General features: G+C 45.5%; 1 protein-coding gene across 3 annotated transcripts in view; it reads left to right on the top strand.

Annotated features, from left to right (window-relative positions):
• The first annotated feature begins 3569 nt into the window (after positions 1–3569).
• Positions 3570–27026, top strand: part of ZFR (zinc finger RNA binding protein) — a 105520-nt gene continuing 82063 nt past the window's right edge. For all 3 annotated transcript variants that reach the window (XM_082251815.1, XM_082251814.1, XM_082251816.1), the window contains exon 1: positions 3570–3709. The gene's annotated coding sequence lies outside the window, so the exon portion shown is untranslated. The remainder of the gene's footprint in view (positions 3710–27026) is intronic.

Genomic DNA, 27026 nt, shown 5'->3' with positions numbered 1-27026 from the left:
GTACGTCCGCTTCAGGGTTCCTAGTTACAAGCTTGGTCCTCGTTATTTGGGACCCTACAAGGTCAAGAAGAGGATCAATCCTGTGTGTTACCAACTCCATCTCCCTCCCTCCCTTAAAATTCCCAACTGTTTTCATGTCCCCCTCCTCAAGCCTGCGGTCTTTAATCGCTTTTCCCCCAAGAATCTTCCTCCCACGCCTGTATCCGGTACCTCGGATGTCTTCTCCGTTCAGGAGATATTGGCCTCTAAATTGGTCAGGGGGAGAAGATATTTTTTGGTGGACTGGGAGGGCTGCGGTCCTGAAGAGAGATCCTGGGAGCCAGAGGAGAATATCTTGGACCGTAACCTCATCCTCAGGTTTCTGGGTACCAAAAAGAGGGGGAGACCAAAGGGGGGGGGGGGTACTGTAACACTGAGCGCTCCGGTCCCTGCTTCTGGACCGGAGCGCTCGCAACGTTCGTTCCAGATCCACTCACCTGTGCCCGCTCCGGCTCCCTCCTCCGCTCCCCGCTCACATGGTTCCCGGAGCGCGCGCCCCTGCACCATAGGGCGCGCGTGCGCAGGTCGTTTGAAATTTAAGGGGCCTGTGCACCAGTAATTGGTGCCTGGTCCAAACCTCCCTTCCTGTTTCCTGTGACCTGTTTCCTGTTTCCTGTGACCTGTGACCTGTTTCCTGTGACCTGTTTCCTGTGACCTGTTTCCTATATAAGTGACCTGCCCCTTCCAGCCATTGCCGGATCTTTGTTGCCTTGTTGCCTTAGTGAAAGCGTTATTTGTGTAATCCTTTGCCTGTTGCCGAACCCTTTGCTAACGACTATCGCCTCTGAACCTGTGCTGCCTGCCCTGACCTTTGCTACGTCTGACTACGCCTCTGCCTGTCCCTTTTGTACTACGCCTATATCAGCAGTCGGTGAGGTTGAGCCGCTACCAGAGGACACGACCTGGTAGTTACCGCCGCAGCAAGCCCATCCCGCCTTGCGGCGGGCTCTGGTGAAAACCAGTAACTACTTAGAACCGATCCTCCGGTACGGTCCACGCCAATCCCTCACTGACACAGCGGATCCACTCCCTGCATTGCTCCTGCTACCAGTCCGGACCCTGACAGCAACTATCCCCTGCACATAACTGTAAATATCCCAGCATATGCAGTGTTTCTGACTCCTCCCACCATCACCATTTCAAATCACTGAAGTGGTCATGGTGATTAGAGTGTTCCTTTAATATGTCTCAGAAGAAGTAAACCTCTGTATACTGATTTCAATTCATTTCACCATCCTCTAGTTGTGTTAAATTAGTTCGGGGGGGGGGGGGGGTGGCGGTGTTACGGGGGGGGGGAAGGGCGTGGCGGTGCCGAGTGAACCTCCCTGAAATGAGTTTTTGCAGGTTGGGATGCCTGCCTTTAGAACGCCTGACGGTGCTTCTTGAATGTTGGGTCTCTGTATGTGGCCAGGCTGTGGAAAAGTCTCACAAATTGTGGTATCGCATACTCAGGAAGGGTAGCAGAATGTATTTTGGGGTGTAATTTTTGCTATGTTCATGCTATGACTGAGTAATTGTCATTCGAAGTGTGAGAGCACTGAAAGATAACAATTGGTGTGGGAAGGAAGTATTGAAGTGGTTAACCACTTGCCGTCTGCTCACTAGAGCTCTACTGCGGCAAAGTGGCTCTTGTAGGTCTGACGACGTAGACCTACGTCGGCAGACACTCCCCCTTCTCGGTGGCGCATGCGCGCCGCCGGAGTCTCGCTCCCGCTGTATTCAGTCACAGCGGGAGTCGGGCCAGGGGAGGAGCGGCGGCTTCCCCGATCGTCTGGAAATCGAGTCTGGAGATCCGCCCACTTGTGTAAACAAAGCGGGCGGATCTCCCAAGTGACAGGCAGGGTCAGATTGCAGGGTTCAGCATAGCTGAACATGCGATCTGTCCCTGTGTCACTCAGTCACCTCCCCCCCCACACACGTCAGTAAGCACCAGGCATACATTAACCCCTCCCTCTCCAATAAAATTAACCCCTTCCCTGCCAGTGTCATTTTTACAGTAACAGTGCATATTTATAGCACTGATTACTGTAGTAATGTCACTGGTACCCCCAAAAGTGTCAAAAATGTCAGTCAAGGGTCCGATCTGTCCGCCGCAATGTCGCAGTCCCGCAAAAAAAATCGCAGATCGCCGCCATTATTAGTTAAAAAAAACCACCAAAAATTACAGAATTCTTTCCCTTAGTTAGTAAACGCAATAACTTTTGCGCAAACCAATCAAAATATGCTTATTGCGATTTTTTTTTACCAAAAATATGTAGCAGAAAACAAATTGGCCTAAAATAATAAAAAATTTTGATTTTTACATTTTTTGGGGGGGAATTTCATATAAAAAAATGTGAAAAATATTGTTATTTTTTTCAAAATTGTCGCTCTTTTTTTGTTTATAGCGCAAAAAGTAAAAATCGCACAGGTGATCAAATACCACCAAAAGAAAGCTCTGTTTGTGGAAAAAAAAGGACGTAAATTTTGTTTGATTACGGCGTCGCATGACCGCACAATTGTCAGTTAAATTCGCACAGTGCCGAATCGCAAAAAGTGGCCCAGACGTAAGACAGCAAAATCCTCCGGTGGTAAAGTGGTTAATATCTCTCGGAAGAAGTAAACCTCTGTATACTGATTCCATTTCATTTGATCATCCTCTAGTTGTGTTAAATTAGTGTGGAGAGGGGGGGGGGGGGCGGCGGCGTGGGAAGGGCGCGGCGGTGCGGAGTGAACCTCCCTGAAATTAGTTTTTCAGGTTGGAATGCCTGCCTTTAGAACGCCTGATGGTGCTTCTTGGATGTTGGCTCTCTGTATGTGGCCAGGCTGTGGAAAAGTCTCACAAATTGTGGTATCGCCATACTCAGGAAGAGTAGCAGAATGTATTTTTGGGTGTCATTTTTGCTATGTACATGCTATGTTTGAGTAATTGTCATTCAAAGTGTGAGAGCACTGAAAGATGACAATTGGTGTGGGAAGGAAGGGGGTGAAATTTAAAGTATTGAAGTGGTTAAATAGATTGTAAGCTCTAACGAACAGGGTCCACTGATTCCTACTGTATTAAAATGTATTGTATTTGTACCGTCTACCCTCACATTGTAAAGCGCTGCGTAAACTGTCGGCGCTATATAAATACTATATAATAATAATAATAAATAATACATTAAAATTGACCAAAACCCATTTGATTTGCAGTTGACTAAAATGTACTGGAGATTTTAGTCGACTAAAATATGACTAAAAACAATTCGGATAACCAAAATGCGACTAAAACTAAAATAGCATTTTAGTCAAAACACTATGACTAAAACTAAATCCAAATTTGCTGCCAAAACTAACACTGCCTCTAACACAGGATCAGGAAGCACTATACTTGGCCACAAAGCGCAACACTGCGCATTCCAGAAGATTCCCAGCAGTGAAGCCCCTGTTTACGTCCTCTTCTCAGGGCGTCGTGACGTCGCTGGTTGGCAGGTGGCGCTGCGAGCGGGCAGAACGTCTCAGTGTAATTCTACCAGAGCGCGCTGTTCCCCCTGCCAGCCGCAAGGTGGCGTCCGTCGGTTCTAGCCAGCCTTACGCACTGCCGGTGTTTGACGTCACGTATTGCTCCGCCCTCATCAGTGTGGCGAGTGTGTGGAACGGAGGACGTCTGTTCCCGGTGTTGCAGAGGAAAACGGAGCGTACTGGACAGGTGTGTGTGGCTTGTGTGACGAGGTGGGATGGGGGAGTATCGGGGGACGGTAGAGGAGGTGGGGGATGGAGGTCTCCGGGAGGAGAGGAGAGCGGGGAGAGGAGAGCAGGCTGCGGCCTAGTGATAAGCGCCTCTTCGGCCTGGCACTATGGCGCTGTGTCCTCTGTGAGCCCAGACTGCTCTGTACACAGGCCGCTGTGTGGGCTTGGATGCGGCCTGCAGTCCTGGGGGAGGGAGGCCTATGTATTGGGATTAGAGGGCAGCCTGGGTGCATGCAGTGAGGAGGAGGAGGAATCTCACCCCCTGCTACGAGGAGAGGAGGGAGCACGGCGGCCCGGGCACTCTACACACCGACACTGCTAGTCTTATATATGGGTAATAATAACCAAATCACAATACTCCTCCTATACAATCATTTATTTACTAAGATTTTTTTTTTTCACATAATTTTTTTTTTTTTTTTATGGGGATTTTTTTTTTTTTTTTTACTCCATTTTTTTTTTTTTTTTTGCAAGAATTTACATTTTTTTTTATTTTTTAACCACACGATTTCCAGAATATTCCCCCCTCCTCCTCATGACCGGGCCATTTTTTTAAATCTGCGGCTGCACTACGTTACTTTAACTGACAGTTCGCTGTACCCAAATAAAATTTGTCACCCCCCCCCCCCCCCACAAATAGCTTTCCTTAAGGGTTCTTTCACACGAATGATCCGATTAGATCCGCCTGTCATTTTTTTTTTTTTTTTTTAGGCTGACCTGATCAGATCCTCCATGCATCCCTATGGGGCAGCCGATGTCAGCGGAGACATGTCCGTTGACACCCGCTGCTATCCGCTTCCGATTCTGAACCCTACTTCCCATCGGATCGGGTGAGAATGGACAGGCGGTTCGTTCTCTTCCGATTCCCCCCATAGAGGACAGCGGGGATCTGACACTTTCGTCTCCGCACACAGAGCAGAGACAGAGCGGTCGGCAGATCGATCCCCCGCTCTGAACAGAATGGCTCCGTCGGCGGATGCGGGCCGTGTGAACGGACCCTAAAGCTAGGTTCACATGTAGGTGTTTTGGGGATTTTTTCTGCTCTAGGATCAGCTCAAAAAAACGCCCAACAAGACAAATCCTATTCATTTCAATGCCCCTGTTCACACCTGAGCGTTTTGACGTTTTAAAGTAAACCCTCCTCTGACACTTTTTCCTATAGGTAAGACTATGATAAGGCTTACCTATAGGTACTGTAAATATCTCCTAAACATGTACCGTTTAGGAGATATTTACCTTACATGCAGCCAGTGACGTCACTGGCGCATGCGCTCTGAAGGAACGGCCACTGGTGCCGTTTCTTCAGAGACCCGTGCCGTGAATGTCGGCTCCTGCGCGTGCGCAAGAGACGTCACCACGGCTCCGGCCAATCAGTTGGCCGGATGCCGCGATCTCGAAAGACGGGCGACTGGACATGTCGCCCGTCATAGAGGTGAGAGGACGGCGGGGGCTCGTTCTAAGGTAAGTATTTCATAATGAGCTAGTATGCAATGCATACTAGCTCATTATGTTTATCTTTCAGCTTGTAAAAAAAAAAAAAAAATTTAACGGAGTTTACAACCTCTTTAAGCAAAACGCCCAACGCTCAGAAAAGCACATGTTTCTTTTTTGAGCAGATTGCAGGCGTTTTAAATTTTTTTCCATTGGTCACCTGTCAACCTAAAAACGCCTGTAAATAGCACCGCTAAGTTGTGAACGTAGCCTAATGCCTCGTTTCCACTGAGTGGTACGGTACGGTTCGGTTCAGTACGGTACGGTTCGGAATGGTACACATTGCGTTTCCACTGCCAATATTACCCTTTCATGATAGGCGTGGTGTAGCAGGAAAGCTGTGATAGACGATTCTCTGTCAACCAATCAAAGTTCTGCAGAGTGTAGCTCCACCCTGTTGGTACGGTACTAATGTGCTTGGTACCCCAACGAAAGGGTCCCAAAAAAGTGGTACGGTACGGAAATTAGGGTACCATTCATAATGGAAACGGCATAAATAGCGTACCAAACCGTACCAGAAAACTCAGTGGAAACGAGCCATAAGTGATATTTTATCATTTATTTTGTTTACATTTTTTGTTCCCTTTTGCAATATATCCCTGAAAAGACAGATTTTTGAAACCATTTTGAAAAAAAAAAAATTACAAAAAACCAATAAAGCTTATCCAATAAAAAAAAAAATGTAAAAACAAATTTCTTGATAATTTTAGGCCAGCATATATTTTGCTACATGTCTTTGGTTAATTAAAAAAAAAAAAAAGAAAAGTTGATGGGTTTGCACAAAATTTATAGCGTCTGCAAACTATGGGTTATATATTGGATTTTTTTCTGTTTCAAAATTTTTAGAGAAGGTTTTTAAAAATGGAACAATGACAATTCTAAGCAATATAGGCGGTCCCCGGGTTACAAACATCCGACAGAGGGAGACAACAGGAAGTGAGGAAATCTACCATGAGGAAGGAAAATTCACTCCTGTAAGAGTTCTCATGGGAAAAAGGTGTCTTCACTGAAGCTTTATCACCAATCCTTGTTTCCACAACAACCCAAAATGTTCAATTGTCAGAGAATTTTCTTTCCTCTCTCTTTATTATTTTGTAAAGCTGGATACACACTATCCAACTTTTGTGGTTCGATTTCCTTCAGATTTACCTTTTCTATGTAGTGCAAGGGCCTGCCAGATTGCATACAAATTGAAAGTGTTTAGGTTTGACCTCATATTATCTGGTTTTGGTAAGTCTAAAGGAAAAAGTCTTCAGAAAATCTTAGTGTGTATGGCCCTTTACTGTTTTGTTACTGTGAGAACTACAATCAAGCTCCAGACTGGGGGACAAACTGGATAATATAGTTTCTTAGGGTCCCCCCCCCCAGACCAGCGAGCCCATTTAGACCTCTGCGAGAGGTTGGACAAGACATAGCCCCACTGGATGGGGTCTGGCCTGCGAGTTAAACGTCTCGTGAGGGCGCATTCAAACTGGCTTCGGCCTGATTTGAAGCATTTCCTCCTGGCCGACAACACCCACATTACGATGGAGCGGTGTCCTGTCCAGGGTGGATCCCACCCTGTTCCTGGTGTGATAAGTAGCTGTTCGTCTCCCCCCCCCAATACCCCTGGAGAGTTTTGGGGTGGATGTGGGCCCCTCACTGGATTGTCAGCCCCCCGGTCCCCTCCCCCCCCCCCCCCCCCCCTCCCCTCAAAATCTTTCAAACTTTATTTTTTTATTGGCGAGTACCAATGCGTTTGGCCAAGTATTCGCTGATAGTGAGTACTGATACCTTGCAGTACAATTTGCGTCAAAGCAGTAAAATTGGCGCAAATCGCACTGCAAAGGATTGCATGAGATTTGAACAGGAATGTGGTGCAATTTCCCCCAACACTGTGTGCGTGTGTGGAAAGAGAAAAGCGCCATCTAGTGGGCAGTTTTTTTTTTTTTTAAATGTTAGAACTCGTATCTGGTCAAATGCAAAATCTGTCTCGCCGATGATAACAAATCATGGCTGCTGGAGTTCCGGGACCCCCTGGGTATAGGGTGGAGGTGATATCAGCTTGGAGCCGGACCACCTCTAGATCTCCTCCAGCCCTGTGACCACTTCCAGCATCGCTGATTTGCTGTTATCAGCGGGACTGGGACACAGACTTTGTATTTGGCCTGATGTGTGCTGTGAGTTCTAACATGTTTAACAAACTGCCCACTAGATCGAGCTTTTCCCTGTCTCTCTGGGAAAGTCGCATCCGATTCGGATAGGAATCACACCGCATTCCTGTTATGCATTGGATTCTTTGCAGTGCGATTTGCACCTATTCATTTTGTATTGACAAAAATCACACCGCAAAGTATCGGTTTTGGTATTGGGAGCATTTGCACAAGTACTGATGCTCGCACAAATGCTTGGTATCGGCGCATTCCTATCAAAACTAATGGGTGTTCCCTCTCCTCTCCATCCAATCAAAACTAATGGGTGTTCCCTCTCCTCTCCATCCAATCAAAACTAATGGGTGTTCCCTCTCCACTCCATCCAATCAAAACTGATAGGTGTTCCCTCTCCTCTCCATCCAATCAAAACTGATAGGTGTTCCCTCTCCACTCCATCCAATCAAAACTAATGGGTGTTCCCTCTCCACTCCATCCAATCAAAACTGATAGGTGTTCCCTCTCCACTCCATCCAATCAAAACTGATGGGTGTTCCCTCTCCACTCCATCCAATCAAAACTGATAGGTGTTCCCTCTCCTCTCCATCCAATCAAAACTGATGGGTGTTCCCTCTCCACTCCATCCAATCAAAACTGATAGGTGTTCCCTCTCCACTCCATCCAATCAAAACTGATAGGTGTTCCCTCTCCTCTCCATCCAATCAAAACTGATGGGTGTTCCCTCTCCACTCCATCCAATCAAAACTGATAGGTGTTCCCTCTCCACTCCATCCAATCAAAACTAATAGGTGTTCCCTCTCCTCTCCATCCAATCAAAACTGATGGGTGTTCCCTCTCCTCTCCATCCAATCAAAACTGATAGGTGTTCCCTCTCCTCTCCATCCAATCAAAACTGATAGGTGTTCCCTCTCCTCTCCATCCAATCAAAACTGATAGGTGTTCCCTCTCCACTCCATCCAATCAATCAAAACTGATAGGTGTTCCCTCTCCACTCCATCCAATCAAAACTGATGTGTTCCCTCTCCACTCCATCCAAAACTAAGGTTGCGCCTTTAGTTGTACTTGAAAACAAACATTCTGCTTTTGTCCCCTCTTCTCACACGCCGCCATCTTTAAAGGATAAGTTCACTTTTTTGGGAAAAAAAATAAATGCACATTTTTTTTGCAGGTAAAGAAATTGTGCATTTATTTATTCTTTGGTTTTGTAAAGTATTGCACCAGCTGTCGGATCGCTTGTGCCATGCAGGTCTCCAGCAGATCTGTCAGTGTATCTGCTTGTCCATACATCCTGCACGGGTAAGCAGATGCAATCTGACAGGAAGCATGAATGAACTACCACAACGCTCCACTGTGCCTTGGTAGTTTATTGAAAACTACAAGCTGACAGCCGCAAAGGCTGCTGGACCTTGTAGTTTTCCATGCACAGAGCCCTGTCAATCAGTGACACCCTTGGGCGGGCTGAGCCCTGCTCAGCCACATTTTTTTTTTTTTTTTTTTTTTTAAATTGTTGGGGGGTTTCAGTTCCTAAACAACTGATTTGAAATCCATGCTCCTCCCCCACTTCTCTCTGCAGTGCTTCTGGGATGAATAGTTTCTCAACCAAGGTTCCTTGAGCAATGGGCAATTTCTGCCTCTCAGATAAGTTTCCAATGACACCATTGTTCCTTTTTAGCTATCTGTAGGGGGGTAATTCTTCCCAATGATGACAAGAGTAAGGAGCATTCTTCCCACTGACTGTCACACTAATGTGTCATGAGTTGTAGATTTTAAATTTTTAGCAGGGGTTCCCCGAGACCAGAAACTTATTTCAAGACTTCCTCTGTATTGAAAAGGTTGAGAGGCTGGTTTAAAGTGACAGAGCAATGCTCTTAGCCTTCCCTGGCCAATCAGAATCACTCTGATCTATCCTGGAAGCTCTGCAGGGAGAAGAGCTGGGATTTCAGAACCCAGGGCCGCTGCATCGGCTGAATGGGCACTGACAGCTCATCACTCACTAGGTAAGCACAGCAAGGCCTATGGTGGGGAGGGTGTTTTCCCATTCACTGTTTGCTTTGAATAGATGATGAGGCTGTGGGGCACATCTGTAATACATTAACAAATCAACAGGATCTCCAATTCTTTTGTGTGTTTTTTTTTTTTTTCTATGTTAACATTCGTTCTGAGGCAAAGTTGTAAAGCTATTCTTTGTAAGATTGTTGGCATAGACTGAGGGAAGGGAATCGCTCTGAAGTGGGTTTATGTGGGATTTGGGTTCCAATACCCTCAACCACAGCACATTGTATAAACAAACCCTGCTGTAAATGTTTCCTCTTGTCCATGGATTCTATTTGCGATGGCGGTAGTAGCAGGCTGCTTGTAGATGCACATAGTATCAGTTTTCTTGTTTTTCCCTGAAAGCCTCTGTAGTGATATCTGTGTGCATGACTGCCCATGCATGCACTTTGTCACCATTACGGGCAAGTTTCCTCCCTTGTTTTGATTAAAGTGGACCTTTTTTAGAAGCTTTACAAGTCTGCATGAATACATTTGTGCCTTGTCACAATGTACAGTAAAAAAAATAAGCCATATCGTCTGTCATTGAAAAGCCTTGAGCTCCAGCAGATGACTTTGGATGAGCTGTGACCAGACTGCAACATTGTAGCAAATCACAAGGTCAAAGGCAAATCATTGGGAGACATTTGTTAACGCAGCAAAGGCATCGGGATTTACATGGTTATCTCCAATTCACCACCCTAGTCCAGGAAGTAGATGTCTGGATTATGCCTGAACAAAGATGGTGCCCTCTTTCTGGGGAAAAAGGGGGTGGGATAATAGCATTATCAGGAAGAGCGCTAAGACCTCTGTGAGAAGTAATAAATTCCCTATTCGTTTTGGTGTATTAAAGTGGTTATAAAGATTTTCAACTTAGTGGTTGTAAAGGCACAAGGTTTTTTTTTCCTTCATGCATTCTATTCAATACTTGAGCCCCCTCTCAATCCAGCTATGTTCACGAGAGCCTTGCCTCTCTGGGGACTCGCTCCTGATTTGGCTTTTGGCAGCAGTGAGAGCCATTTGCTGCTGCCAATCTCAGCCAGTGAGCCAATCAGGAGACGGGGGAGCAGGGCCGAGACGTGGCTCCATGTGTGAATGGACATACAGAGCCGCGAGTATGGAGTGCGCCTGCTCAGGTTCCTTGGGAGCAAGCTGTTTTCTGTGGGGGAATCCGGCAGGAAGGAGTGCCACTATGGGACTCAAGAAGAAGAAGATCCGGGTTGCTCTGTGCCCACCCCACTTAAGGCCCGTACACACGATATGAAAATTGGAAGTAAATTTTCGTCCGAACGATCTGCTGACTTTCGGATTGTTAGTATGGTGCTTTCGACAGCTGATTACGAATTTTCGGACGACAAAATCCTGATGTGCAGGCTATAAAATTTTTATCGTGCGTCAACACAACGTCCGATTTACGTTTTAATTAGTACAGTTTTCGTCCGTAAAAAAAATCGTAAGAGCAAGACTAGGCATGCTCAAACGAGAGAAGAGAACACATAGAAAACAATTCAACACATGACCTCACTTCTGAAGTAGAATTGTCATACGGGAATTTTCGTACGAAATAATCCTCTTCACTTTCCATATGAGACTAGCATGCAACAAATGGATGAAAGATCGTCCGATAATCTGATCGTGTGTACGAGGGTTTACAATTAAAGTGGAGTTCCGGCCTATTTTGCAACTTTAGTGATTCCTGGAGTGCTCGCTATGCTGACCAACAATTGGGCATTTTCAATTTTTTTCGGGGGTACCTTATTTTCAGGGCATTTTTGATTGTACTTCCTCCTTCTCCCCCCTCTGTGGCCACGGCCACCGACATCACTTCCGCCTTTGCATTGCATCCTGGGAACTGTTTGTCATCACTCCCAGGAGGCTGTAATCGGGAAGAACTCCCAGAACACTCCCTGCAATCAGGAAGGACACAGCAGATTACACTGCGGCTTCAGATGCCCACATCCAAGATGGCCGCGCCCAGACAGCGTTTTTAACCTGTTGCCATCCGCGCTACGGCCTATATACGGCTGCAGCGCGGACTTGAATTTTCGGGAGGCCGTTTTTATATGGCCTGCCAGAAAGAGTCTCCCCGCGCGCTCCCGCAAGCGCGCATCGGGGAGAATCTGTGTCGGCCGTGTCCCTTGGACATGGCCGATCACAGATCGTGGTGAATGGCCAATCCCAGCGGCCACTCACCACGTGATCAAGCCGTCCAATGAGAGATGATCTCATATGTAAACATATGAGATCATCTCTCATCGTCGGCGCTCCTTCCTCACACGGAGCCTGCAGTGTGAGGAAGGAGGGGGAGCCGTCAGCCGCCGGGGACACACAGCAATGTAATCAGGGCACTGATCACCAGTGCCCTGATTATTAAAGGTAAAAAAAAAAAATACACAAATTGCCCCCCCATCACTGCCCGCCATCAGTGCCCCCCATCAATGCCCACAGTCAGTGCCCATAGTGCTGCCAGTCAGTGCCCATCAGTGCCTGCTCATCTAGGCACTGATGAGAACTGACTGGCCGCACTATGGGCACTGACTGTGGGCATTGATGGGGGGCACTGATGGCGGGCAGTGATGGGGGGGGCAATTTGTGTATTTTTTTTTTTACCTTTAATAATCAGGGCACTGGTGATCAGTGCCCTGATTACATTGCTGTGTGTCCCCGGCGGCTGACGGCTCCCCCTCCTTCCTCACACTGCAGGCTCCGTGTGAGGAAGGAGCGCCGACGATGAGAGATGATCTCATATGTTTACATATGAGATCATCTCTCATTGGACGGCTTGATCACGTGGTGAATGGCCGCTGTGATTGGCCATTCACCACGATCTGTGATCGGCCATGTGGGTGGGCACTGATGGTGCCGCCCATCAGTGCTCATCAGTGCCACCCGTCAGTGCTCATCAGTGCGGCATATTAGTGCCACCTCATCAGTGCCCATAAGTGCCACCTCATCAGTGCCCATAAGTGCCACCTCATCAGTGCCCATCAGTGAAGGAGAAAAATTTATTTTCAAAATTTACTCGCAGAAAATAATAAAAACTTTGTTTTTTTTTTTCAAAATTTTCTGTCTTTATTCTTTTTTTTTTTTTTGTAAAAAATAAAGAACCCAGAGATGATTAAATACCACCAAAAGAAATCTCTATTTGTGTGAAAAAAATGATAAAAATTTCATATGGGTACAGTGTAGCATGACCGCGCAACTGTCAGTCAAAGTGTGACAGCACTGAAAGCTGAAAATTGGCCTGGATGGGAAGGGTGTTTAAGTGCACAGTAGGCAAGTGGTTAAAAGTAAGATTTTTGACTAAAATCCAATACTGTACACCTTGTAAGTATGAGAATAGCAGTTCTGTTAAGGGCGATGGATTAGTATTTTATAGGGGTATTTTTAGTTAAAGGTATTTGAGGCCAGAACTCAGCTTTAATTGATCTCTCATTTGATTCAGCACTCGTCTCCATTCATTTCCAGCTCCCATTGGCTTTGGTGAGGCAGCAGGAGCATGTCGTGAATCTGAAACCTCATCTTATCCACTCCAGCATTTTCAGGTTTCTTTTATTAGGACAGTTTGATTCCTATTTAAAATAATTCCTACTATCCCCCCTGGATGGATCAGAGCGGCGATCAGTGATGCGAGGTGTCAGCCTGACACCCTGCATCTCCGATCTCGGTAAAGAGACTACTGACGTAGCTCTTTACCATGTGATCAGCCGTGTCCAATCACGGCTGGTCGAATAGTAAATAGGAAGAGCCGTTGATCGGCTTTCCTTAGTTCGTGCCTTACAGGCACTAGTAAAGGAGCGCCGATTGCCCTCCCCATCAGTGCCGCCAGCAGTGCCACCTATCAGTGCCGCCTATCAGTGCCCACCAAAGCCGCATATCTGTGCCGCCTATCAGTGCCTCCTCATCAGTGCCTGTCAGTGCAGTCTCATCAGTGCAGGAAAAAACGTGTTTATTTACAAAATTGTATAACTGAAAAAAAAAAAGTTTTTTTGTTTAACTTTTCGGTCTTTTTTTATTTGTTTAGCAAAAAGGAAAAAACCCAGAGTTGATCAAATACCACCAAAAGAAAGCTCTATTTGTGGGGGGAAAATGACATAAATTTGGTGTAGGTACAGTGTTGCATGACCGCGCAATTGTCATTCAAAATGCAACAGCGCTAAAAGGGGAAAATTGGCCTGGGCAGGAAGGGAGGAAAGTGCCCTGTATTGAAGTGGTTAAAAAAAAAAAAAAAGCATAGGAATTACCATTCTGCGTTAATGGTACTTGCGAATGTGCGCTACAGACTTGCTAGTAACAGGAACAGTTAAAAAGCTATTTGCAGTTGTGTTTTTCAGTGATGCATGTAACAAAATGCTTCCTGTTTTACTTGCTACAAAGCTAGAAAGTAGGGACTTTTCATTTGCACAATGGGACAATTGAGAAGCCTGTGACTCCAAAACAAAAGTGGACTGGATGAATGGAATGCAACACACGCAAGAACAGAGTGTTTATTGTAAAGTTTCTATCAGAAACCTTTCCACGGATAGAACAGAAACGCTGCACTGTCCTGCAGAATCTTTCTAGGTTAGAAAATTAAAATAAAGTCAGAATATTCAAGATAATGTATAAATGTATGTATACTTTTAGTTCTGTTAAGCCTTGGTTTACACTGGTGCAATTTTAGCAGTTCAAAATCTCATTACAAGTTGTGCCCTATTACCGGCAGTGGAACCGTTCAAATTGGGACTCCGAAAAAGGTTCCTGCACTAGTTTTTTGGGATTTCATTGCGACTTGCATAGCCTTCTGTTTAAATGAAGTTGCAAACTGCAATGAAATCAGAGGTGCGAATCGCACTGAACTACGGCTTTGAAATCCTGCTGAACCAGGGCTAAATGAACTATTGCTACAAATATTAAATTGTCAGTGTAAAAAGAATTCTATAAATTTATCAAACTGGACCTTTCAGTAACTCTGCAAATCTGCATGAATACATGCTAGACATTTCACCTTTTACAGTGGGTACGGAAAGTATTCAGACCCCCTTAAATTTTTCACTCTTTGTTATATTGCAGCTATTTGCTAAAATCATTTAGGTTCATTCTTCTTCCTCATGAATGTACACATAGCACCCCATACTGACAGAAAAACACAGAATTGCTGACATTGTTGCAGATTTATTAAAAAAGAAAAACTGAAATATCACATGGTCCTAAGTATTCAGACCCTTTGCTGTGACACTCATATATTTAACTCAGGTGCTTTCCATTTCTTCTGATCATCCTTGAGATGGTTCTACACCTTCATTTGAGTCCAGCTGTGTTTGATTATACTGATTGGGCTTGATGGACTTGATTAGGAAACCCACACACCTGTCTATATAAGACCTTCCAGATCACAATGCATGTCAGAGCAAATGAGAATCATGAGGTCAAAGGAACTGCCTGAAGAGCTCAGAGACAGAATTGTGGCAAGGCACAGATCTGGCCAAGGTTACAAAAAGATTTCTGCTGCACTTAAGGTTCCTAAGAGCACAGTGGCCTCCATAATCCTCAAATGGAAGACGTTTGGGACGACCAGAACCCTTCCTAGAGCTGGCCGTCGGGCCAAACTGAGCTATCGGGGGAGAAGAGCCTTGGTGAGAGAGGTAAAGAAGAACCCAAAGATCACTGTGGCTGAGCTCCAGAGATGCAGTCAGGAGATGGGAGAAAGTTGTAGAAAGTCAACCATCACTGCAGCCCTCCACCATTGGGGGCTTTATGGCAGAGTGGCCCGACGGAAGCCTCTCCTCGGTGTAAGACACATGAAAGCCCGCATGGAGTTTGCTAAAAAAACACCTGAAGGACTCCAAGATGGTGAGAAATAAGATTCTCTGGTCTGATGAGACCAAAATAGAACTTTTTGGCCTTAATTCTAAGCGGTATGTGTGGAGAAAACCAGGCACTGCTCATCACCTGTCCAATACAGTCCCAACAGTGAAGCATGGTGGTGGCAGCATCATGCTGTGGGGGTGTTTTTCAGCTGCAGGGACAGGACTGGTTGCAATCGAGGGAAAGATGAATGCGGCCAAGTACAGGGATATCCTGGACAAAAACCTTCTCCAGAGTGCTCTGGACCTCAGACTGGGCCGAAGGTTTACCTTCCAACAAGACAATGACCCTAAGCACACAGCTAAAATAACGAAGGAGTGGCTTCACAACAACTCCGTGACTGTTCTTGAATGGCCCAGCCAGAGCCCTGACTTAAACCCAATTGAGCATCTCTGGAGAGACCTAAAAATGGCTGTCCACCAACGTTTACCATCCAACCTGACAGAACTGGAGAGGATCTGCAAGGAGGAATGGCAGAGGATCCCCAAATCCAGGTGTGAAAGACTTGTTGCATCTTTCCCAAAAAGACTCCTGGCTGTATTGGATCAAAAGGGGGCTTCTACTAAATACTGAGCAAAGGGTCTGAATACTTAGGACCATGTGATATTTCAGTTTTTATTTTTTAATAAATCTGCAACAATGTCAACAATTCTGTGTTTTTCTGTCAGTATGGGGTGCTATGTGTACATTCATGAGGAAGAAGAATGAACTTAAATGATTTTAGCAAATGGCTGCAATATAACAGAGTGAAAAATTTAAGGGGGTCTGAATACTTTCTGTACCCACTGTATATAGCAGTGGTGTACTTGAAGCAGAACTTAACACATCGATTAAACCGTTTAAAATAAACTTCCCAGGATGCCAAAAATGCGAATTGTTACATTAGCTCACATGTGCAGCACCATGGCAATTGCAGATCAGAGGCTAAGTTTGAAGCTTCCTTGCCTGAAAAGGATAGGAGGGTTTAATTCACTTTCAGGCCCCTTTCAGACAAGAGTATCGGTCAAGCGGATCCACCTGCTCAGCGGGTGATCTCTCCACTGATCCCCTTCTGAGCAGGCAGATGAGAGGTCTGCTTCACAATGCAGAGTGTACATAAACACATTCTGCTGTTCTCTATGGGGGGCGCATGTTGGACCAGTTGACAGCGGATGTCAGACAATACATGTCTGCTGACATTCGTCGCTCCATTGAGCACAATGGATGATCTGGTCCGCCTGAAAAACGGACAGGTAGATGTGATCATTTTGCTGGTGTGAAAGGGGCCATAAAAGAGAAGGGCCAATGTAAAAAGCAAATTGTGCTATCTTTTTGCACTCATGTGACCCAGAGTTGGCTGGCATAGGTCTGTTGTTGGCCATCGGCTGATCTGACAGAGCTAGTCCAGGGTCTGGAAGGATCCTGGCAATATTGTCATGATCCACCCGGCTGGCTCTGCCTCTCAGTGCACATCTGAGAGCCAAAGTCAGCTGTGCCCACTGCCCACCCTCTCCCCTGCCCAGTGCTCCAGTGAGCACCAGAACAGATTGGTTACTGGCAGTCACTGCTCTCACCTCTGAGCAATCCGGTGCCAACCATGTAATAGCTTAGTTCTCAGGCTTAGAGCTGACATGGAAGAGCTGCAGTATAGGGTTGAGTATGTAGGTGTTTTTTTTTGTTTTTTTTGTTTTTTTTTTTTTCTTCACAAACCCCAAACTTCTTTTAAAAATCCAATAAAAAACAATTAAAATAAAATGTTGGTAGGCTGCAGTGGGGACTGATCTGTGTCCGACATTTGTGAACACAGCTAACAACTGTACATGATTATGTTCTATCTCATGCGGTATCTTCGCACAAGGAGATAGTGAATCAAATCATCACAGTGCCTGGACTAACATGGCCTTGGCCTTCTGAAAAGAAAATGGGTGGGAGGCATTGTCAGTGGGAGTACTGAGTTCTCCGAGAGACAAAAGACATTTGTGAATGTTAAACTCAAGGATTATTTATCATGCATACACATGAAAAAAAAAAATGTATCTGATTCTACTACTAAACTCAGCATCTGAAATCTCAAAACCTAAAATGTTCTAGTAATTTCAGTTGTTTTTCATTGTTTATTTTTTATTCCGGATCATTCTTTACCACTGCACTTGCTTGACCGCACACTGTACATTTACTGCTACAGTGGGGCCGGCTCGCAGAATTGTGTGTGTTTATACAGATTCTGCATATCCGGGTAGGGTGTGCACCCAGCTGTGCTGGGATTTACTTGACAGCACATGCTGATCACCAGGTCCCAGTCAATGATTGACTGCTGTCACCCATTGACCAGCCCTGAGCTTCACGGAACACAGCTCTGTGAATGTAAACACGGAGCTGTGTTCAAATGGTTCTAATGGCAGGAGGTTTTTATCTTGATGTATTCTATGCATTAACACAACCTGTGTATAGTAGCCCTCCTAATGCTTGCCTGAGCCCCATTTTGATCTCCTGGACTCTCCCTTCTGATTGGATGACAGCAGCGGGTGCCTTTTGGCTACCGCTGCTGTCAGTCATTGAGCCACTGAAAGAGGGAGGGGGGGGGGGCAGGGCCGAGCCAAAACCGCTGCACAGAGTAGGTAAGTATAACATTTTTGTGTTTTTTTTTTTTTTTTTTTTTGTTTTTTGTTTTTTGTTTTTTTCACTGACTCACTTTCAGTGATAAGGGATCTCATTTTGTCATGCTAAGCATCAGTTATTACCAGTATAAAAAAAAAATCAGGATATATACCATAGTTTATAACTTTCACACAAACCAATCAATATGCAGTTATTGGGATTCATTTTTTTTTTTTTTTTTATTTACCAAAGACATGTAGCAGAATATCCATTTTCATGGGATATGTTTTATAGTAGAAAGTAAAAAAATATTGCTTTTTTTCTTTTGTTCATTGATGGACACAGCTCTATCTTTTTTGACCCTTGAGTTATGCTGCTCTCCATAGGAGTAGGACTAGGTGGAAAAGGACTTGACTACGCCTATAGGGCAGTCCCAGGGGGTTTACTCCCACTTCCTGCTATAGGACTTCAGTTTTTTTTTTCTGCCTAGTCAGGAGTAAGGACCTGGTTTCTTGCTGGGATCTCTAGTCCTGGCATTTTTTTCCTCTTTAAACAGAATGTTTTTCTTTTATTACTTTCTGTTCCTCAGAGAACTACAGTCGGAGTAGGTGACGCACTGGATATTCTAGATCCTTACGGTTTTCCCAGTCTGGCCAGCGAGCATGACCCAACTTTAGATCTGCGCTAGGTTGGCCGCGACGTAGCCCCAATGGATGGGGACTGGCCGGTGATTTAAAGGTCTCGTGAGGACGCAGAGCCCTGTTCAGGCTACCCTTCAGTGTGGGGTGTTATGTGGCGATGGACTGGGGAAGGGGGGGGACTCGGCGCTGGAGGATCACATTGAGGTTTTTTCTGAGGAAAAATGTCCTGGGGGGGGGGGTTCCCTGTTAGGGTCCCCCTGGGCGGCTACATTTACCTGGGGGGCCAATGGGGGTCCCAGGAGTCACGTGGCTGCTGCCATTTTCTTGTGGATGGCTGCTATTGAGCTTGGCAGCCATTTTTTTTGTTGTTTCCCAATAAAGTCAATGCAGCATTTTCTTGTAGATCTGCGGAGCTGTGTTTAGCGGTGGGTCTCTAATGACGGTGCCTGCACTTCCTTTTCTCTTCTGATCGCCGCACGGCATGCAGCTTGGCGCTCTGTCCCTTCTGAGTCAGTGGTGGGGAGTCCCTGTGGGTGTGCAATTTGGTACCCGCAAACCATACAAGATGACTAAGGTGTTCCCCTTTCCTGCTTAATTCGACGATATTGTCGCAAGTTAGTGGGGTTCCCCAAAACGCATGGTTGGGATACCTAAGCGTTTCGCTAGGAGGTATCCTTTTAAGGAGTCCCTTTTGAAAAAACGGGACAGTTCCTCCGGTGGGGGGTTCTCAGGTTTCCAGATTGAATAAGGCAACACTATCGGTGGAGGGCTTTAAAGACCTTGTGGACAAGAGAGCGGAGTCTCTGGTCTGATACCTTTTTACCATGGCAGGTTCAGTTTTGAAGCCAGTGTTTGCCATAACCTTGGTCTCCTAGATCTTAATGGAATGGGCAAGGCTTCTGCGTCAGGATTTGAAAGGGGGTCAGCATCCTCCTGAGCTGGCGGATCAGTTAGTACAGGGGTTACAATATATCTGTGATGCCTCTCTGGCTGCAGCCCCTTTAGCCTGCAGAGTGTCTGTGACAGCTGTGACCCTTCGCCGCATGATTTGGCTGAAATACTGGTTTGCGGACCAGGCTTCAAAAAGGTGCTGACTGATCTACCTTTTCGGCGCTTCTATGGAAGAGATCATAAAAGGTCTTAAGGGAAGTAAGAGAACTCTGCTTCCACAGGTTGCAAAGAGCCTTGTCATAAATGTGGTCCTTTCTTTTTGGCCCACAAACGGGCTTTTCGTCTTGCTGGGTCGTAGCACAAGATCAAAATCCACCTGTAATTTCGCAGGAGGTTCCAGGAGACCCTGGTCTGGTAAGCCAAAAGCAGATTCCGCTGCCCCCCCCCCCGAACAAGTCCTCTGCATGAAGGGTTGCCCTCACTCGTATCTGGGGGGGGCTTTGTTTTTTCCAGACCTGTGGACCTTTTTCATTCAAGACAAATGGGTCCACGAGCTGATTCTTTCCGGTTTCAAGATCGAGTTTCGGAGGCAAGGTTCTTTACTTCCGACTCGCGCCTGTCCCCAGTTTGGCTGTAGGGTCTTTTGGGGATGGTACAGGATCTACTGTGGCAAGGAGTGATTGTACCGGTTCCAGAATGAGACCGTTTTCAGGGGTTTTATTCAAACCTGTTTACTGTTCCCGGTTAGGAAGGCAAGGTCCGTCCAATCTTTGGCCTCAAGGCCCTGAACCAATTTGTGCAGGTTCAGAAATTTTGGTTGTCCATTCGCACGGTAGTGGCATCCCTTCATCAAGGGGATTTTCTGGCCTCTATCAATATCAAGGACGCTTACCTCCATATTAGAGCTGCACGATTAATCGTATGAAAATCGCGATCTCGATTCACCCCCCCTGACGATCTAAACCTGACATATTCTGCAGAGAAAACAGCTGTGGAAAACTCCCAGTAACTATAAACAAAATGATTACATTTGTATCTTTTCCTTCCCTCTGCCAGGGAGAAAGGAAGTTTAACCTCTTAAAGACTGGACCTTTCTCTGACACTTGTTGCTTGCAAGTTAAAATCATTTTTTTTTTTCCTAGAAAAGTACTTAGAACCCCCAAACATTTTATATATATTTTTTAGCAGAGACCCTACAGAATAAAATGGCGATTGTTGTAATATTTTATGTCACACTATATTTGCGCAGCAGTCTTTCAAACGCAATTAATAAACTTTAATAATTAAAAAAAAAAACGTAACCGTAAAGTTATCCCAATTTTTTTTTGTTACACAGAGAATCGTGAGAGAATCGTGATCTTTATTCCAAGCTAAAAAATCGTGATTCTCATTTTGGCCAGAATCGTGCAGCTCTACTCCATATCCCATATGTCGGGCACCAGCGGTTTCTTTGCTTTGCTGTGGGCGAGGAGCACTATCAGTTCATGGCGTTACCCTTTGGTCTCACCTCAGCTCCTCGGGTGTTCACAAAGGTGTTGGCCTGACTCTGGATTCAGCCTGGGTGCTTCTTCCAGAGAGGAAACTCCAGAAGTTTTCAGGATGCGATTCGGCTCCTGTTCAACTGTCGGTCATCTCTCAGGACTTGTATGCAAGTGCTGGGCGTGGTGGTCTCCACCTTCGAGGTGGTTCAGTTTGCCCAGTTCTATACCAGGCCTTTACAAAAGGAGGTTCTTCCCAAATGGGACAAGAATTCACAATCTTTGGACAATCCTGTTGAGCCGGGGTACAATGGGGATCCTTGATATGGTGGCTTAGTTCCCCGGTGCTTCAACAGGGGTAAGTCCTTTCTTCCCCTGTACTGGATAGAGGTTTCCACAAATGCCAGCGTGGCCGGATGGGGAGGTGTCTTGGGCACAGATTCGGCTCAAAGGGTTTGGACTCGGAAGAAGTCCAGTCTGCCGTTCATTATACTGGAGATTCGGACAATCAGGCTTTGCCTGTCCTGCTGGACAGATAAGTCTGCAGGGGTGCCGTAAAGGATTCAGTTGGACAATGCCATGGCCGTGGCATATGTCAATCATCAAGGGGGCATCAAAAGTGCCCTAGCGGCCAGAGAAGTGGCCGGCATTCTAAGGTGGGCAGAACGTTTTGTTCCAGTCAGCTCTGCTGTGCACATTCCAGGGGTGGAAAATTGACAGGCGGACTACCTCAGTCGACAGGTGCTGGATGCGGGCAAATGGTCTCTTTACCTGGAAGTGTTTCAACAACTGTTTCTGGTGGGGGACTCCGGACATGGACCTGTTGACTTCTCGTCTCAACCGGAAGGTTCAGAGCTTTGTGGCAAGGTCTCGGGATCGTCTGGCTGATGTCGCTGACGCTCTGGTGGCCCTTTGGGGCCGGTATCGTTTCATATACACCTTTCCTTTATTACTTCTGCCGAGACTTCTACGCAGGATCAAAGCCTTGCCGGTCTTGGTACGCAGGTCTAGTAAGGCTGGTAGCCGATGCCCCTTGGAGACTCCCTCTCAGAGAAGATCTTTTGTCCCAAGGACCGATCTTCCATCCTGCTTTACGGTCGTTGGTTTTAACAGCCTGGCTATTGAAAGCAAGGTACTGAAGGACAGAGGGTTGACGGATTCAGTAATTCCTATGCTGTTAAAAGCTAGGAAATCTACTTCTAGAAAGATCATATCATCGAGGTTTGGAGGGCGTACATTACTTGGTGTCCCTTCTGATGGAATTTCTACGAGGTGTAGATTAGTGTTTGGCCCTGGGCATCATCAAGGGTCAGATTTCCGCCTTGGCAATCTTTTTCCAATGGCTGTTGGCCTCCAATTCCTTAGTTCACACTTTCGTTCAGGGGGTACGCCACCTGGCTCCTCCGGTTAGGTCTCCGATGCCTCCATGGGACCTCAATCTGGTACTGTCTGTTCTTATTTTTTTTTTTTTTATTTTTTTTTAACTTCCTCTTTCAACCCTGTCACAGTAGGTGACCTTCTTTGGTGGCTATCACTTCAGCGCGCAGGGTGTCGGCGCTGGCTGCGTTGTCCTGTTGATCACCCTTACCTGGTGGTTCAAAGGGAACAAGTGGTGTTTCGTCCCTGTCAGTCCTTCCTGCCTAAGGTCGTCTCGGGTTTCCATTTAAATGAATATATGGTTTGCCTTCCTTGTTCCCTGAGCCAAAACCTCCTAAAGAAATTGCTTTACATTCCTTGGATGAGGTTCAGGCAATCAGGGTTTACTTGGCGGTGACTGAGTCGTTCCAAAAATCGGATTCCTTATTTGTTCTTCCGGATGGATCTCATAAGGGGCAAGGCCGCATCTGCGGCTACCATTTCCAGATGGATCAGGTAGACTCTGGTGCAGGCCTATTCTATTAAGGGTCAGGTTCCTCCTTTCCCTGTTAATGCGCATTCTACGAGGGCGCTTAGTGCTTCTTGGGCCTTCCGTCATCAGGCGTCAGTGGGACAGGTTTGCAAGGCGGCCACCTGGTCGTCTGTGCACACATTCCTAAAGTTTTGCAGTGGATGTACTAGCATCTACAGATGCTGCGTTTGGCCACAAAGTTTTGCAGGCTGCTGTTGCAGAGGCTCCTGCCTCTTTAGGGTGTAATTTTTTTTTTTTTTTTTCCTGGTAGGGTAGCTCCAGTTGTTCCTGGTTGGCTAAGTTTAAGCCCCTTTTGGGAAATATGTTTTATTGCTGTTTTCCCACCCCTCATGTTGACACTTCTTTGGGACGTCGCAAGGGTCAAAGAAGATATGGGGCTGTATCCGTCAATGAAGGAAAGAGAGAGCTGGATTTTTGTCTTACCGTAAAATCCTTTTCTCTGATGTTCATTGATGAACACCGCACCCACCCCTCTGTGTGTGGGATTATGTATTTTTCTTCTAAAACTGCTTGTTACAAAACTGAAGTCCTATAGCAGGAAGTAGTTTACCCCCTGGGACTGCCCTATTGGCGTAGTCAATTCCTTTTCTGCTAGTCCTACTTGTATAAAGAGCAGCATAACCTAAGGGTCAAAGAAGATATGAAGTTGTGTCCATCAATGGACATCAAAGAAAAGGATTTTACGGTTATCAGCCTTTTTTAGTTTATATAATTTATATAATAAAACATCCAGAGGTCAAATGCCACTTAATGAAAAGGTCTATTGTGAAAAAAGATAAATGTTCTGGTACAAGATTTTATGGCTGTGCAAATGTCAGTTAAAGTAGCGCAGTGCTAAATAGCATAAAATGGGCCTGGTCATGAAGGGGGTAAAACTTTCCAGAGCAGAAGTGGTTAAAGAATACTTTGTGATCCTGCCATGAAGGTCGTTTATTCACCTGAAAGTTCATGTACTATTGGTGGAAGCTACGTGCAACAGTGCCAGCATGAATTGGAGATTCACCCTCTAATTATCCTCTTTTTGCCTTTTATTTAAACTTAAAGCGGAGTTCCAGCCTCACACACTCACCTGTCCAACGGTCCAGCGATGCGGCCGCCCGAAGCCTCGCTCTTCTCCCTCTCTGCTCTGCGGCGCCGGCATCACTGGTGTGGGCACCCGGCTGTGACAGTTTGCGGCTTCACAGGCGGGTACGCATTGCGCATGCGTGAGTTGCGCTACGTGCCGTGATTGGCCGGCAATCTTCTGGGACCTATTGACATGTCCCAGAAGATTGGAGGGGGGGGGGGGGGGAGGAGAACTTCCGCTCAGGGCGCCGCGGCGCTCCGAGCGGAAGTGGGAGCGGGTACCTGTCAAAACTAGGTACCCGCCCCCCAAAAAAAAAAATTACATGCCAAATGTAGCATGTCAGGGGGTTAGAACCACCTAAAGCGGAAGTTCCACTTTTGGGTGGAACTCCGCTTTAAAAAAAAAAAAAAATCTGGGTTGTCCCTAGAAAAGTAAATGAGTGGAATTTGTCCAATTGTGACACTAGTTCTGGTGACCTGGTAGGCCCAAAGGGATTCCCTTAATTTGCAAGGATTTCCTCTCACTGTTTGGCTATGGAACTGAAAGTAAGAAAAATCTCTACAATGGGACACAGATGGCGAAAAATGTTTGTCTATAGTTAAACTTTGAAGGGTTAGTTGACCTTTACCAGAAAAAAATGCATATGTCAGTGCTTGACAAATCTGCTTTGAATCTAGTAGCCAGCTAAAGAAGTTAGGAGCCAGTTTTTTTTTTTTTTAACTATTTGCTTACTGGTTACTTTCACCCTCTTCTGCCCAGGCCAATTTTCAGCTTTCAGGACTGTCGCACTTAATGACTGCTCAGTCATGCTATATATATATATATATATATATATATATATATATATATATATATATATATATATATATATATATATATATATATATATATATATATATATACACACAGTGGGTACGGAAAGTATTCAGACCCCCTTAAATTTTTCACTCTTTGTTATATTGCAGCCATTTGCTAAAATCATTTAGGTTCATTCTTCTTCCTCATGAATGTACACATAGCACCCCATACTGACAGAAAAACACAGAATTGTTGACATTGTTGCAGATTTATTAAAAAAGAAAAACTGAAATATCACATGGTCCTAAGTATTCAGACCCTTTGCTGTGACACTCATATATTTAACTCAGGTGCTTTCCATTTCTTCTGATCATCCTTGAGATGGTTCTACACCTTCATTTGAGTCCAGCTGTGTTTGATTATACTGATTGGACTTGATTAGGAAAGCCACACACCTGTCTATATAAGACCTTCCAGATCACAATGCATGTCAGAGCAAATGAGAATCATGAGGTCAAAGGAACTGCCTGAAGAGCTCAGAGACAGAATTGTGGCAAGGTACAGATCTGGCCAAGGTTACAAAAAGATTTCTGCTGCACTTAAGGTTCCTAAGAGCACAGTGGCCTCCATAATCCTCAAATGGAAGACGTTTGGGACGACCAGAACCCTTCCTAGAGCTGGCCGTCCGGCCAAACTGAGCTATCGGGGGAGAAGAGCCTTGGTGAGAGAGGTAAAGAAGAACCCAAAGATCACTGTGGCTGAGCTCCAGAGATGCAGTCAGGAGATGGGAGAAAGTTGTAGAAAGTCAACCATCACTGCAGCCCTCCACCAGTCGGGGCTTTATGGCAGAGTGGCCCGACGGAAGCCTCTCCTCAGTGTAAGACACATGAAAGCCCGCATGGAGTTTGCTAAAAAACACCTGAAGGACTCCAAGATGGTGAGAAATAAGATTCTCTGGTCTGATGAGACCAAAATAGAACTTTTTGGCCTTAATTCTAAGCGGTATGTGTGGAGAAAACCAGGCACTGCTCATCACCTGTCCAATACAGTCCCAACAGTGAAGCATGGTGGTGGCAGCATCATGCTGTGGGGGTGTTTTTCAGCTGCAGGGACAGGACGACTGGTTGCAATCGAGGGAAAGATGAATGTGGCCAAGTACAGGGATATCCTGGACAAAAACCTTCTCCAGAGTGCTCTGGACCTCAGACTGGGCCGAAGGTTTACCTTCCAACAAGACAATGACCCTAAGCACACAGCTAAAATAACGAAAGAGTGGCTTCACAACAACTCCGTGACTGTTCTTGAATGGCCCAGCCAGAGCCCTGACTTAAACCCAATTGAGCATCTCTGGAGAGACCTAAAAATGGCTGTCCACCAACGTTTACCATCCAACCTGACAGAACTGGAGAGGATCTGCAAGGAGGAATGGCAGAGGATCCCCAAATCCAGGTGTGAAAGACTTTTTGCATCTTTCCCAAAAAGACTCCTGGCTGTATTGGATCAAAAGGGGGCTTCTACTAAATACTGAGCAAAGGGTCTGAATACTTAGGACCATGTGATATTTCAGTTTTTTTCTTTTTTAATAAATCTGCAACAATGTCAACAATTCTGTGTTTTTCTGTCAGTATGGGGTGCTATGTGTACATTCATGAGGAAGAAGAATGAACCTAAATGATTTTAGCAAATGGCTGCAATATAACAAAGAGTGAAAAATTTAAGGGGGGTCTGAATACTTTCCGTACCCACTGTGTGTGTGTATGTATGTGTATATGTGTATATGTGTATATGTGTATATGTGTATATGTGTATATGTGTATATATATATATATGTATATGTGTATATATATATATATATATATATATATATATATATATATATATATATATATATATATATATATATATATATATATATATATATATATATATATATATATATATATATATATATGAAATTTTTATCAATTTTTTTTTCTACACAAACGGAGCTTTCTCTTGGTGGTATTTAGTCATCACTGGGTTAATTTTTTGCTAAATACATAAAATTGGACAAAAAAAAACAAACTTAATTTGTTATAAAACTTTGCAAATAAGTAATTGATGTGCAGTGATGAGGAGTTACTAATGAGGCTGCACGGGCGCCTGGGCTTCCCAAAACTCACTCGGACGTAGTCGGAGCCTGTCCGGGGAGGATCCGGAGTGCCCGGGGGTCCCCTGCAAGGGGGTGCCTGGATCACAGCCGTTGCTGACCCCGTTCAGCGCCACCGTTTACTACTCCGAGGTGAGGTTGAGCCTCCCCTGGACAGCTGGGCCTGGACCCCCACCCACTGAATTCTGTAGGAGAAGCTCCAGAATCCCGGAGCAGGAGGTTGGAGTCTACACCCCCATGGTCTCACT

The sequence above is a fragment of the Pelophylax lessonae genome, assembly GCF_965119305.1.
Source record: "Pelophylax lessonae genome assembly, chromosome: 1".
NCBI classification, from domain to species: domain Eukaryota; kingdom Metazoa; phylum Chordata; class Amphibia; order Anura; family Ranidae; genus Pelophylax; species Pelophylax lessonae.
Note: the sequence above shows the minus strand (reverse complement) of the source record. Positions and strands in the feature narration are given on the sequence as shown.